This window comes from Pezoporus flaviventris, unplaced genomic scaffold, assembly GCF_033815535.1.
Source record: "Pezoporus flaviventris isolate CSIRO_AGI_PZ_B2104156 unplaced genomic scaffold, CSIRO_AGI_Pfla_v1 ptg000002l, whole genome shotgun sequence".
Classification (NCBI taxonomy): domain Eukaryota; kingdom Metazoa; phylum Chordata; class Aves; order Psittaciformes; family Psittacidae; genus Pezoporus; species Pezoporus flaviventris.
In genome coordinates this window covers 89,562,235-89,574,281 of record NW_026892550.1, presented here as the reverse complement: position 1 = coordinate 89,574,281, position 12,047 = coordinate 89,562,235, and positions in this window count along the sequence as shown.

Genomic DNA, 12,047 nt, shown 5'->3' with positions numbered 1-12,047 from the left:
AGAGGCTTTCTCCGCGCCCCGTTTGTGAGAGAAATTCAGTTCTCCCACTTCTCATGTGTGTGTGGTGTCTGTCACTCTGTTAATCCGCAAATGCCTTCTCCCAGCTCTTCTCCCGCTTTGGTATTATGCAAGGCGTTATTTCGCAGCCGGTCGTTGTCGTCGCTTCTTCCCGGTGTTGTGCTGTCCCGGCCGGTAACTGTTTATATTGAGTGTAAACACTGACTTGCACTAGCACTGAATCATCCCTAACCAAAACAGTGCCACCTGGCATGCCAGGAATGAAAGAAAGGGGAGTTTGTGTTTAAAGTGGGAGACTTTTTAAGTTTTCTGCATTAACTGATTGCTCGTTTGCCAGTGGAAAACAAAAGGTCCTTCCCGCCGCGGTCCCTCCGCCGAAGCCCACCGCTCGGTAGTCGGGGAGCAGCGACCGGCGGCGAGATACGACACCGTACGTGGGTGGAATGCAGAAGAGCTCGGTGCAACAGAACAAAAGGCATCTGCCTTGTCCACGGTGAATCGGGGTTCGGGATGGCTGGGGCTGCCTGAGCGACTGCTGGTCAGCTCGGTCCTGAGTTAGGGTTCTAGCATTAACGCACAGTAGAGCTCCCACACTGGCACTGTCCACTCGCTCAGGACTAGATGGCGTTGGAAAGTACACTGCTGAATGAAATCAGCCTCTTGGCAGCACACCATTCATCGTTGTGCTGTGTTAACTGCTCTGGTTGTTCCTTTGATGCACCCAAATACTGGTTTGATATTGCTTTTCTTTTTGCTAGGGTGAAAATCATTTTGCTGATGCTGATACCATCTTCACATGTAAAAGGATTTTATTTCTTTTTCCCTCTCAGTTTTCTGCCTGTTCTTCCTATGTGGCTAGGGGAGGGGGACTTTAAAATAGCCCAAAACAGACCCAGCCCAAAGCTGGGAAGCAAGTGGGGTGAAACAGATTTTAAGCTAAAACAATAAAGCCCTCAGCCAACAAAACCAAAATGTATGAGTATTCCTTCGTGGGTAATTGTGACAGAAACATGTAAAGTCATCACGGTTTTCCATTCAGTCTCAAAGCCAGTTAAAAGGATTGTACCTCAAGGACACAACAGTAATTAGGTAGAGGTTTGTAGGTTATTTAGGCATGGCCTAAAGTTCCTTTTTATGAGAAAAATTTCCATCATTCATTAAGGTTTTACACAATATTTTGTTTACTTTCAGTAGATTTTTTTCCAGGGTGTGGTTTGGTGGTGTTTTTTTTTTAGCAGTTTTGATACTTAGTGCCCATTTTCTAGTCTTCTAAAAGTGAAGGAAACTTGAAATTGATTTTTCTCTTTTAAATCCAAACCTCAAATGTAACACAAAAGCATTCTATGTAGAACACAGGTAAAGTACTAATATGTAACACATCAAAGTGGCAAATCTTTAAGTCAGCAAAAGTCCACCAGAAGTGCAGCTTGGCATTTCAGCATCTACCTGTCAATACATACACTGCAGCACAATAGCAACTGCAGTATTTTAACAGGAAGAACTGGACTGGATCCAGAAATCTGGGTAAGACATCGAAGGAGGAGGGCAAAATCTTAGAACTCAATAGTCAAGTAACACAGGAGCTTTATGCTGCTAGGGTAGGTGATCAGTTGCTCAGTGTGGCTTAACAATAGTTATTCTATTGTTTCTGAGTATCATCCTCTGATGGAACAATGGAGCATTTTAAAGCAGCAGGAAGAAAATTACCAGTTGTGTTGTCATTTACTATTAAAAAGACATTATAAAGTAATACCTTAATTGTGGACATTACAAACTTAAAATTCCCCCACATGCTTGCAATATCTCTGCAGATTTCAAACTATGACAACCTCTGTGATGGCTGGTGAGTCAGGACAATGAAATACAGCAGCTTATTCTTTAGAGACTGAGACAGCTGTGCTTTGGTTTCTCTACAGAAAAGAGGATAATCGAGGAAACGCAAGGAAACACAGTTGGCTTTCCAGATGGATGCCAAGTTATAGAATAGGTATACGAAGAGCTCAGGCACTTCTTCTGAAGCATACCTCTGAGTGGAAACTTCGGCAGCTGCAGAGCAGTGGGGAGTCCAGATAGTACTGTAGGTGTGAGCACCTACCATTCCCGTGATAATAACCAGCACTATCTCTGAATAAAAATAGTCTCCTCATCCAAGAGGTTACTGGAAAGAAAGACTTAAAAGATTAAGAACCAGATGCCAACGACATCAAAAGGAGTCCAGGCAGTGTTTTGCAAATTGTTTTGTATAACAAAAGAGCTTTACAAAAAAAAAAAACAAACAAAAATAAAACACCCACGTCCTTATTTATTGATAAGGCTCTAAAAATAACAAAACCACATCTGAAAAACAGCACAGAGGGAAATACAGTGTGTAGTAAACTCAAGGTCCAATTTATCAAAAAATGGCAAGCAGGCTAATATTGAAAAGGATGTTGAAACATGAAACAGAAAGCCACCAGAAAACAGAGGTATCTGTGAGAAATAAATAGGCATCTGCAACCATTCATCTGTAATGAAAGAATCTCAGGAAAATCACTTTGGTTTATACTGATTAGCTTCATCCTCTTCAAAATAGAAGGTGACATCTTTAAAGAATGTGTTCAAGGGGGGCAACTAGCAGTATTGAAGGAATATGCACAAGCTTTTAAGCATGCAAACTGCCTTCAGGTCTGAAACTGAACCAGCAAATTTCGGACTCTCTCTCTCTGTCCTTAGACCATTTGACACCAGTCCCATCACGACTCTTACCACCACAGGGTGAAGCAGTCTAGTTAGGTGGATCAGAAAACCTTCTGGACATGTCTTATGGTTACATTCCTGTGAGGATAGTTTTTAACTTCCTCTGCCTAAACCATCTATACTGTAAAGTACTGTAAAGAGACCAGGTCTTGGTTTTTGTCCCCCACAGTAAAAGCACATTGCTCTAATGATTCCAACCAGTCAGTGGTCTTTTCATTTGGTCAGCTGCCCTGAACTGCACTGTCTTGAAGGTAGGAAGTCAAACAAAAGAAGACCCATGGTAGTGGTCTGGCACTCCCCTACCTCATACCTTGTAGGGCCCTGTAGTGCAACCCAGGATTGCCTGTCAGTCAAAATGCATTTAGCAGTGTTATTCTGTTAATATATGATAACAGTATTTTAAGATAGTGATTCTGATCCCATTTAAAAAAGTCAGTGAGAGCCTCTCTATGCCAGCTGATTTCAGTGGAAGTAGGACAAAGCTTATCCTCGTCAGCAATTCGCTGTGTGCATGAATAAAAGGCCACCCACCTGCAGGAAGCTAGCACCATAGAAAATTAAGAGATACTCCTTTCTGGAGCTAAGCAGATTTCTTGCCCCCTTCCTTTTCCCTCCAGACAAGAAAGCCCCCCTACCTAACATGTCCCCAAAGCTCGAAAATCTGTTGCATTTTGGAAATTCTTTGTTCTGCATCTTGCAATTTCTATGGTGATGCCTTAGGTAATGTCTTAATGCCTTTATACCCTGTGCAACCTGAAGCACTGAGTTAGAAGGAAAGCCCATGTTGCAGTGTCTAACTCTTGGTTAGAGGCAGATCTCCAGTGTCCTTCTCCAGGAATATAAGGGTTAGCTTTTTTTCCCCTCACAGTTTTTAAAATACATTGTTCTAGATGTCACACTGCTACCCAAGCTGGCTTCCTCCTGTCTCAGAGAGGATTTCATCATCAAGTTTGTGGCTTCTTGGATTGCATGACTCCCAGGTGATGCAAACCAGCCTGATGAGAGGCAGTATTTCTAAGAATGCAATGTGTATTACCTGAACAATCATACAGAATCACAGAATAGTTTGGGTTGAAAGAGATCTTAAAGCTCGTTCCAGCTTCCTGCCATGGGCAGGGACACCCTCCACTAGACCAGGTTGCTCCAAGCCCCAGTTCAGCCTGGCCTCGAACACTTCCAGGGATGGGGCAGCAACAACTTCTCTGGGCAGCCTGTGCCAGTGCCTCACCATCCTCACAGGTACAGAATTTCTTTCTAATAAAGGGTTCATACCTGGTCTGCGAGCACACCCAGCTGGGCTGCTAATGTCAGTTTCCTGACAAGATTAGATGAACATGCTTGTGTCTCTTAAAACCAAGAACAATGCTGTAGATTGAAATGACTTCACAAATGACAGAAGTTCCTGTTGTAGAACTAGCTTGATTTAAAGGTGGCAGAATACAGGATCATGGTTAAGTCTTACATGAAATGACAGGCATACATTTTGCTTAACTAAATTCATAAAGAGAAGCACTTGGGAGAAGAAATACATGATGTATGAGTAGGACCTACAAGCAGAAGCTGTGGCTGATTCAGGATTACTGTGATATTAATTGCAAAGCTTGTAATTAAAAGACTCGTAGGATGTAGGCATGCAAGCGATTTTTAAAGCTTTTCTTTGAAGAATACAATTTCTAGAGGTGATGGATGCTTACACCTCTGCCCACTGTGATCAGCAGCTGTAGTGGACCAAGCCCAGTGGTCAACATAATTGACTTTAGAGAAAACACCAGTAAGCCCTGCAACAGGTAGCAGTGGTCACGTCTGCCAAAAGACTGACATTTGCTTGTGGCATTTTTTAGCTAGAGCTTGGCTTATGTCCTGCAATGCATATGGCTGCACTTGGGGAACACCCCCCGAAAATCAAATCCAAGAAAAATTCCAATGCGTCCTGTCACCACAGCTACAACCAAAGCAGCTAACACAAATTCCTGGGCAAAGCAGAAACTGAAATACGTGCCAAGTTCCACTGAACTTCGGCTCTCTTTGTTGTTTTTTCACCCTGTGTGCACTTCCTTTGCAGTATTCCCCATTGCTAGTTAAGGACATTTTTTATGAAGTGAAATTATCAAAGTAGAACTTAACAAATGTAAGGGCCAAGCCAAGCAAGCTCTTCTGCCCATGCAGATTCCCTGTGTATTGAGATAGTTGCCTTTGTTAAGAGGACTTTAAAATGGACAAATACTTTTCCCAGCAATGGCAGTGCACCCTTAAGCTGCACTGAAATTCAGCTTTCTTTTTTGACTGACCTTGGGGCATCATCTGAAGTGTGACTCAGAGGCTGAAAGAGAAGGAATTACTGGCTTTTCCTAGGGTTGCTTATCCTAATTCTATTCTCAGACACCAGGGATTACTCATGCTCTTCAGAACATATTGCTGGCATCCTGCTATGCTGCTCATTAGACACAAGGGTCTCAGAATAAAACCTAGTAGCCAGGAAGGCAGGATGCAGTAGCTGTTGACTAGCAGAGACACCACGCCACCACCACCACACCATGCAGTACCAACTGCATACACTTTACAAAACATAAGGATGCTTGCTCCATTCACCCTGCAGCACTTTCTCAGCTGAAATCCAAGCAAGCTACTTTCAGGAGCAGACTGATTTGTCTGCATAAATTGGAGCAGCTTATATGTTATTCTGGGGGAGAAAAGTCCAGCTGAATAGGAGCAAACACATACGTGAGAAAGAAAAAGCATCTTTGTAGAAGGCATGAAGAGAATCATAGAAGAAATTTTTTTTTTTTTTTTTTGGGGGGGGAAGACACAATGAAAATATCTACCCCACCCCATAAAAGGAAAAGGAAACTGGCAAAGCAGTTACTTATATTGTTGCCATTCTATTTATTTTTTAATTAAAACCAAAATGATCTCCTGTGTTTAGGGATTTTAAAGCTGCCTTATGTAATTGTTTGGCTTTTCTGAAACAGTCTTTAATTATTTCTGACTATGTAAATAAATTGCTGGTATTTTCTGTGAAGTGTCTGTTTCAAAACCATTACTATTGTCACTCTAGGGTAGATCCATCTCAGCAACTCTTATATTCCACCCAGCTGGTCTCCAACTAGTCAAATACTGATACAGGGTTAGTCCACAGAAAGGGATACACATTTACATAACACAACTAATTCATTTGAGCTGGTTTAGACATCTAAAGTGCAACGAGATAAATCATTCCTAAATGTGCCCATCGACTGAAAAGCTCTTGGGTGTCTAGCTCTGCTACAGACACCTATATTGCACATGGGGAAAGTTGGATGAAACAAATCCCATACAGCCTTCTAGATCTCTTTTTCTTTTGAAGGAAATGCTGGTAAATCTCATCTTTTCTTACTCAGTGTTCAGCACTATATCCACTTTTCTTGTCACCTACTTTACAAAATACCTTATCAAATATGGGAGTCACGTCCTTGATTTTTGCTCGAGCATGTTAATTTTCATAGAGGTTGTTTTAAGTGAAAAATATGCCCTCTCTTCCCTTGTACTTTTTCTACACCAAAAAAAATCCAACTAGGTGCAAAGATAAACATTTTCCTTTATAAAATGTTTCCCAATTAAAGTTTTAACCCTATCTCAATACTCAGTACTTTCATGTAAGATTTTAATTCATTATGATTGCCAGAAAATCCTTTTTTTCTCTTCTTTTTCTCCTTTTATGCTAAAACTGAAGATAAACACATATCTCCTTTACCTGGAACTAGTTCAAGAGACCATCTGAAGTCAACTGATACTGAGAAAATCCTTTTTTCATTTTTCAGTGGTGAAAAAAGTTGTATGCAATTTTTTCATTCTAGTTTACATGCATAACTACGTGTTCAATTCACACACATATTTGATTTAAATGTATGCTTAAAGTCCTTAGGACTTGCACATGTTGAAGATTTTCCAAAATCAACAGCAAGTCAACGTAGTCTTAAGTGGAAAGTTACATACTTCTTGCATTATTATGCTTTTCCTACGTCTCATTCCTCTAACATTTGTACTGGGAGAAAAAAAATCACCGAAGTCAGTACAAGTACAGGTGTAAAAAACAGATCCAAGGTTGAAAATGAAGTTTTTGTGCCCAAAGGACAATTGCAGTACTGAAAACCATCAGACTGAACAGGAGAGGTAGCAATTTATGCTTACAAGTAGGACTTTTCTCACTGTCTACACTACAGTGACCTTAGGCTTGAGAAGTGCTATGAGGTGCTTAACTGAAAAGCACTATGGGATTATAAGGAGCAGTTTAGAAACACATCTAAAAGAAAACCATTTTCTAGAGCTAATTAAATGCTAGGGCTTTTTTCTCTTTCACCATCCCTCCTCAATTAAAAGGTGTGACTTCAGGGACTCTTTCTATTTAAAGAATATCTAGGTGATATTACAGGAGAGAGAACAGAGATAATAAATCACACACAGCAGCTGTTGAAATAATATTATCCAACCTGTAAAGACAGTTTTTCCAAATCACTTCACACATTCGTCACTCCACCAGTACTGCATCTGTCTAATGAGTTACCTTTCCCTCCGGTGTGGCTCCCCATTCCTGTGAACCGCCTACACTGGAGTTACAGTTCCAGCTGTGCTATGAAGTCTCTGCAAAGGAGAACACGATGCAGCTTCAGCAAAGAGAATCTACAAACCCTGTTGATAGCTGACTATGGAAAACCACAGCTGACATGGTGAAGCTTATCTTGACCTAAGGAAAAGCTTTGCATTCACTACTAGTTTAACCATATTAAGAAAATTCAGCACAATTAGACAGGCTTAAAGTTTTAAGCAATTTGATAAGTCTTCCTTCAGCAGTCTAGAAGACAAAAAAGGGATATTTATGTCACCTTTCTTCTGAACCACAAGTTAACAATTCCTTACAGAGCAACAGCAGCAACTACAGCACATTTTCTTCATCCATTCTGGTATGGTTTCAGATATGGTTTACGAAACATGAGCCGTAATTCTATCAAAGCTTATCTCTTCCTGGAGATGGGCTAGGATAACATATCCATATTGACTTTACAACATCTATCAAAGGCTGATGAGGAATGAATACCATTAAGCTGTCTGTCTAGCCCTGCACAGGAAGAAGAATGGCCATTTGCTATATAGGATTCATTGTGTCCTGTTTTCTGGGGGCTCCATGCTGCCTCCTTACTTTTTTGAAGTCAATATTTAAGTAAAACCAACAGAGGATGCATATATGTAGTCTGGACTGCAGAAGTTCACGACTTGATTTTCAAACCTGCGTTAATTCCATTTTCACTGATCTCAAAATCAAGTAATGTTGCAAATGCATCCTGAAAGCCACACTGGTTTTTGCAAAAAAAAAAACAAAACGAACCATTTAGCTAACCCTGAGAAGAAAGTTTTCTGTCAATGCAACTGCAAACTATCCTTTCCAATGACGCAAAAAGGACTTCAGATCATTTGATAAAGAATGACTAGTGGTAGTGCCCATTTGAGTGAGAGAATTTGGACTATTGAAAATCAAACTGATCTACTGAAAGTACCACCCTGTCAGTCCGTATCAGTTCCTCTCTGCCTCTCCTTCATCCTCATGCTGTTCCCCTGCTCCAGTGTGGGGTCCTCGATGGGCAGCAGTGTGGATATCTGCTCTGACATGGTCCTCCACGGGCTGCAGGGGGACAACCTGCTTCATGACAAGCTGCAGTGTAATCTCTGCTCTGGTGCTTGGAGTACCTCCTCCCCCTCTTTCTTCACTCACCTTGGTGTCTGCAGGGATGTTTCTCGGGTTTTTTTTTTTCCCCATTCCTCTCTTTCACAACTGCTACACAGCAAGTTTTACACAGAGGCATCACTAGCTTCACTGACGGGTTCCGCTTTGGACAGCAGTGGGTCTTCTTTAGAGCCAGCTGCATTTGGCATGGGGGCAGCCCTGGTCTCTTCTCACCCCTGCAGCCCTCCACTATCAAAACTTGGACACAAGTCCAATACACTGCAGAAGTAGATATAAGCATCCTGTGGGTGTTTGGGCTACAAAACTTTCCTCTGCACCCTTTTCCACATTACCACCAGTTTGTGAAGTACAAAATTAAACAGACCTAGTTCAAACTGCAGCCTGCTAGCCCACCATGTAACTGATGGGATTAAGGGGGGAAAAAAAAGTATACAACCAAACAACAAACCATCTGTGATTCATTCTAAAGAGAACATAAACCATGACCAGAAAGCACTTTGGGGAAGTGGATTTTAGCCGTGTGTGCACAGCACATTAACACAAGTTTTACTGAAATGAGATTTGAGGCTTTACAGAACTGAACCAGCAGCAATCCATGCCACTGGCACAAATCCCACATGAGGCTGGGGAACCACACACCATCCTTTCCTCCAGAAGGGCTAAGCAATAGCAATCATTGCTTCTGCTTTTTTTTCAGCCTAGCTGCTTCCCAGCAGAGCTCTTCCTTTTGAAAGCCAACCACAGGTTTCTTCTAGCAGAGTCCTCTTTAAGGTGTACAAGCCTTTATGGCATAACGCACTAACAGGTACTCAGGTACAGGCAGCCAGCATTGTGCTTTTGAGGGCAGCTGACCTCATGTGCTTTGGTCCTCAGTGGGAGTGAATATCCTGCAGCATGCTAGGAGATTGCCTTTCCTCTTCTGGTAGCAAGCAAGAGTAAAGTGACAAGTGAAGGCTGGTTACAGCACTTCTCCCTCCTGCATTACCAGGGACAGTTAAGAAAAGCTCCCTTAGAAGATCTCTCAATTCTGTAGGGGAGAGTTTCCTAAAATACCTGAAACGTTGTTGCTTCTGTTTGATGTGACACCGGGTAGTTTCAGACTTGCCAGAAGGTAGAGGGCTCAGGGAAGAAAGAAAAAGCAGGTTCTGTCTTAATAACTCAGCCCAGTGTCAGACTTTGCCTTTAGCTTAACCTTTTCTGTTGTGCTTTTCCTTCCTTTATTTATGAATTTCTGTTAATTTGTGTAACTACCCCTCTCTGTCACAATGCTAAAGCAGGTGCTAAATCTGTGTGTACTAAGGCAAGCATCAAGTCACTTTGCATTTAGGGCAACGGAAAAAAAATGAAAATGAAATTCTCTCTCAAGAGACCCAATCATCCTGCCAGCTAAAGTTGCAACACACACCTGATGAAATGATTGTGCCTCAAATTAAGTCTTCTAATTTGTGTATGAAACTGGGTCACAAAGCTTATTTCCTCTTCCCCTCACCCCCCTTTGCAGCTCCTATGCATGTTAGCACACTATATTACACAAAGCAAAAAGGATGCTGAAGGGCAGGGATTTGTAGATGGCTCTTCAGCATATTTACACTGTGTTAAAAGTACAGCTTGCAGCCAACTTGAAATCTGAATCAAAACTGTATTTTACAGAGGTGCTCTTTGAATCCCTTATTGTTATGTTGCTCACTAACACTAATGCTACCAATGCAGTAATCTTACCTCCTTCTACTCCCCCCCCCCCATTTATGTTGCTAGCATCACAAAAATCTTAATTTTAATTTCCAACCCCCCAACTGTTTCTCAGTCCCTTGAGTTATGCAGGCAGTTTCCAAACCAGAGTTTGTAAGCTCACTTAATCACTGTTGTTATTTGTTTGCAAAAGATCCCTTACAATACACAGTAGTCAGAAGATTTCTATTTTCTTCTCCTCCAGGTGCAGGTTAAACAAAACAAGCAAACAAAAAAGGATGAAAAAAATAGATCTGAAGTTATTCTAGAGTAATCTGTACATATTTAAAGAAACATCATTATATGTAAACTGGGAGACAAAACATTTGTGACACATACTGACAGAGCCCCCCAGCCAAACTCTTATCACTCAAGCATCCAGACAGGCGACTAATCTGATCATTTTATCCCCCCAACAGATGTTCCAGCTGCTCAGGTTAGTGGAACACCCACTTCCATCTCTGCCCAACAGCAGCACATTCAAGCTCTTGGAAGTCACCATCTGACACGAGGAACAAAAGGTCAAACCCTAGTCTAGACAGAAGCTGTAAAGTGGGATGCTCAAAAGCCATCAGTCTGACAGGCTGAAAGAGGAGCCTAGCAGGAATTTTGCAGCAGATTATGTGTAAAATAGGCATCTTACCAAAATACCTCCCTCTTGTCAACAAACAATAAACACAGGACAGATTTTTGGCCAAAAAAAAGAATATGTATAATTTCAGAGTTGTTTATGCATCCTAGTTTATCCAAAGAATAGAAGAGTCTTCTCTCTTTCTTTCTCAGGAAGGCATTCAATCACCTTATGTTAGGAACCCAGATCCAAAAGCACGAGCCAAACACACTATAGATACACCTTGATGGAGACTGGATCAACTGAATGAAAGTTTGGAGATTCAGTTCACTCTAGGATTAAATTCAGTCTTCTGTCTGGAAACACCAAATTGAAAAGCCACAGCAAACCCAAGAAATAAATTATACAACTGTTGCACTTCCATTCTCTTCCTTTCCAAACACAATCACAATGCTGCTCGTGTCATCCCAACATCAAGTAGCACAGGCACCCCAGTCAAATCTCTAACATTTTAATTTGACCTCCTCAAGGCCCAGATTTCACCCCCCTGTTTTATAACTCGCCAGTAGGACAGCAATCTGAAGGTGATGAATAAAAAAATGCCGAACAACATTCAGGATTTAAACTCAGCTACTGCCTCATCAAGTTTCCACTTGCTAAGCTCTGCTGTGTTGTCACAGAGCAAAACTGAACACCTGCATTTTGCTCCATAGCTCTGCTATGCATGCACCTCCTCTGCCCCCTGCCTACTTTGATTCCTCCTGCTTTTGGCAATTAACACCAGGAGATTAACAATTGGCTCCAGGACAATTGACTCTGGAGGCAATTAGCCTCTTACAGGCACCTCACTAGTTGCCAATTTCATAGAGGTGAGAGGTGCAGGGGCTATTAATGAAACACATCAGGAAGAAATAACAGAGCTGTCAGTTAGTCTCTGGTCTCATCTGTAATTCTGCTTAAGAACGAATGCTGTAATTCTACATCCCATGTGAATCACAGAAGGCTAAGTGAAGTCACCTTAGAAGGACTGCTTTCCTCTGCCACAAATAAGGGATTCATTGGATGCTCCCATTATGGTAACAGCCATTTAAGATTTTCCCTGTTTTACACAAATTAGGTGGTAGTGAAGTGAAATGACAAGGACGTGACTGTTCCAATCTGAAGTCATATCATTCCTGTCTGGCTTCTAAAACACTGAGTAGTCAAATCTCCCTTGCCAGTTGTATGTTGTGTTTAAAAACAGCTATCTTCGCAGATGAGTGCTGTTTGCAATGCTGT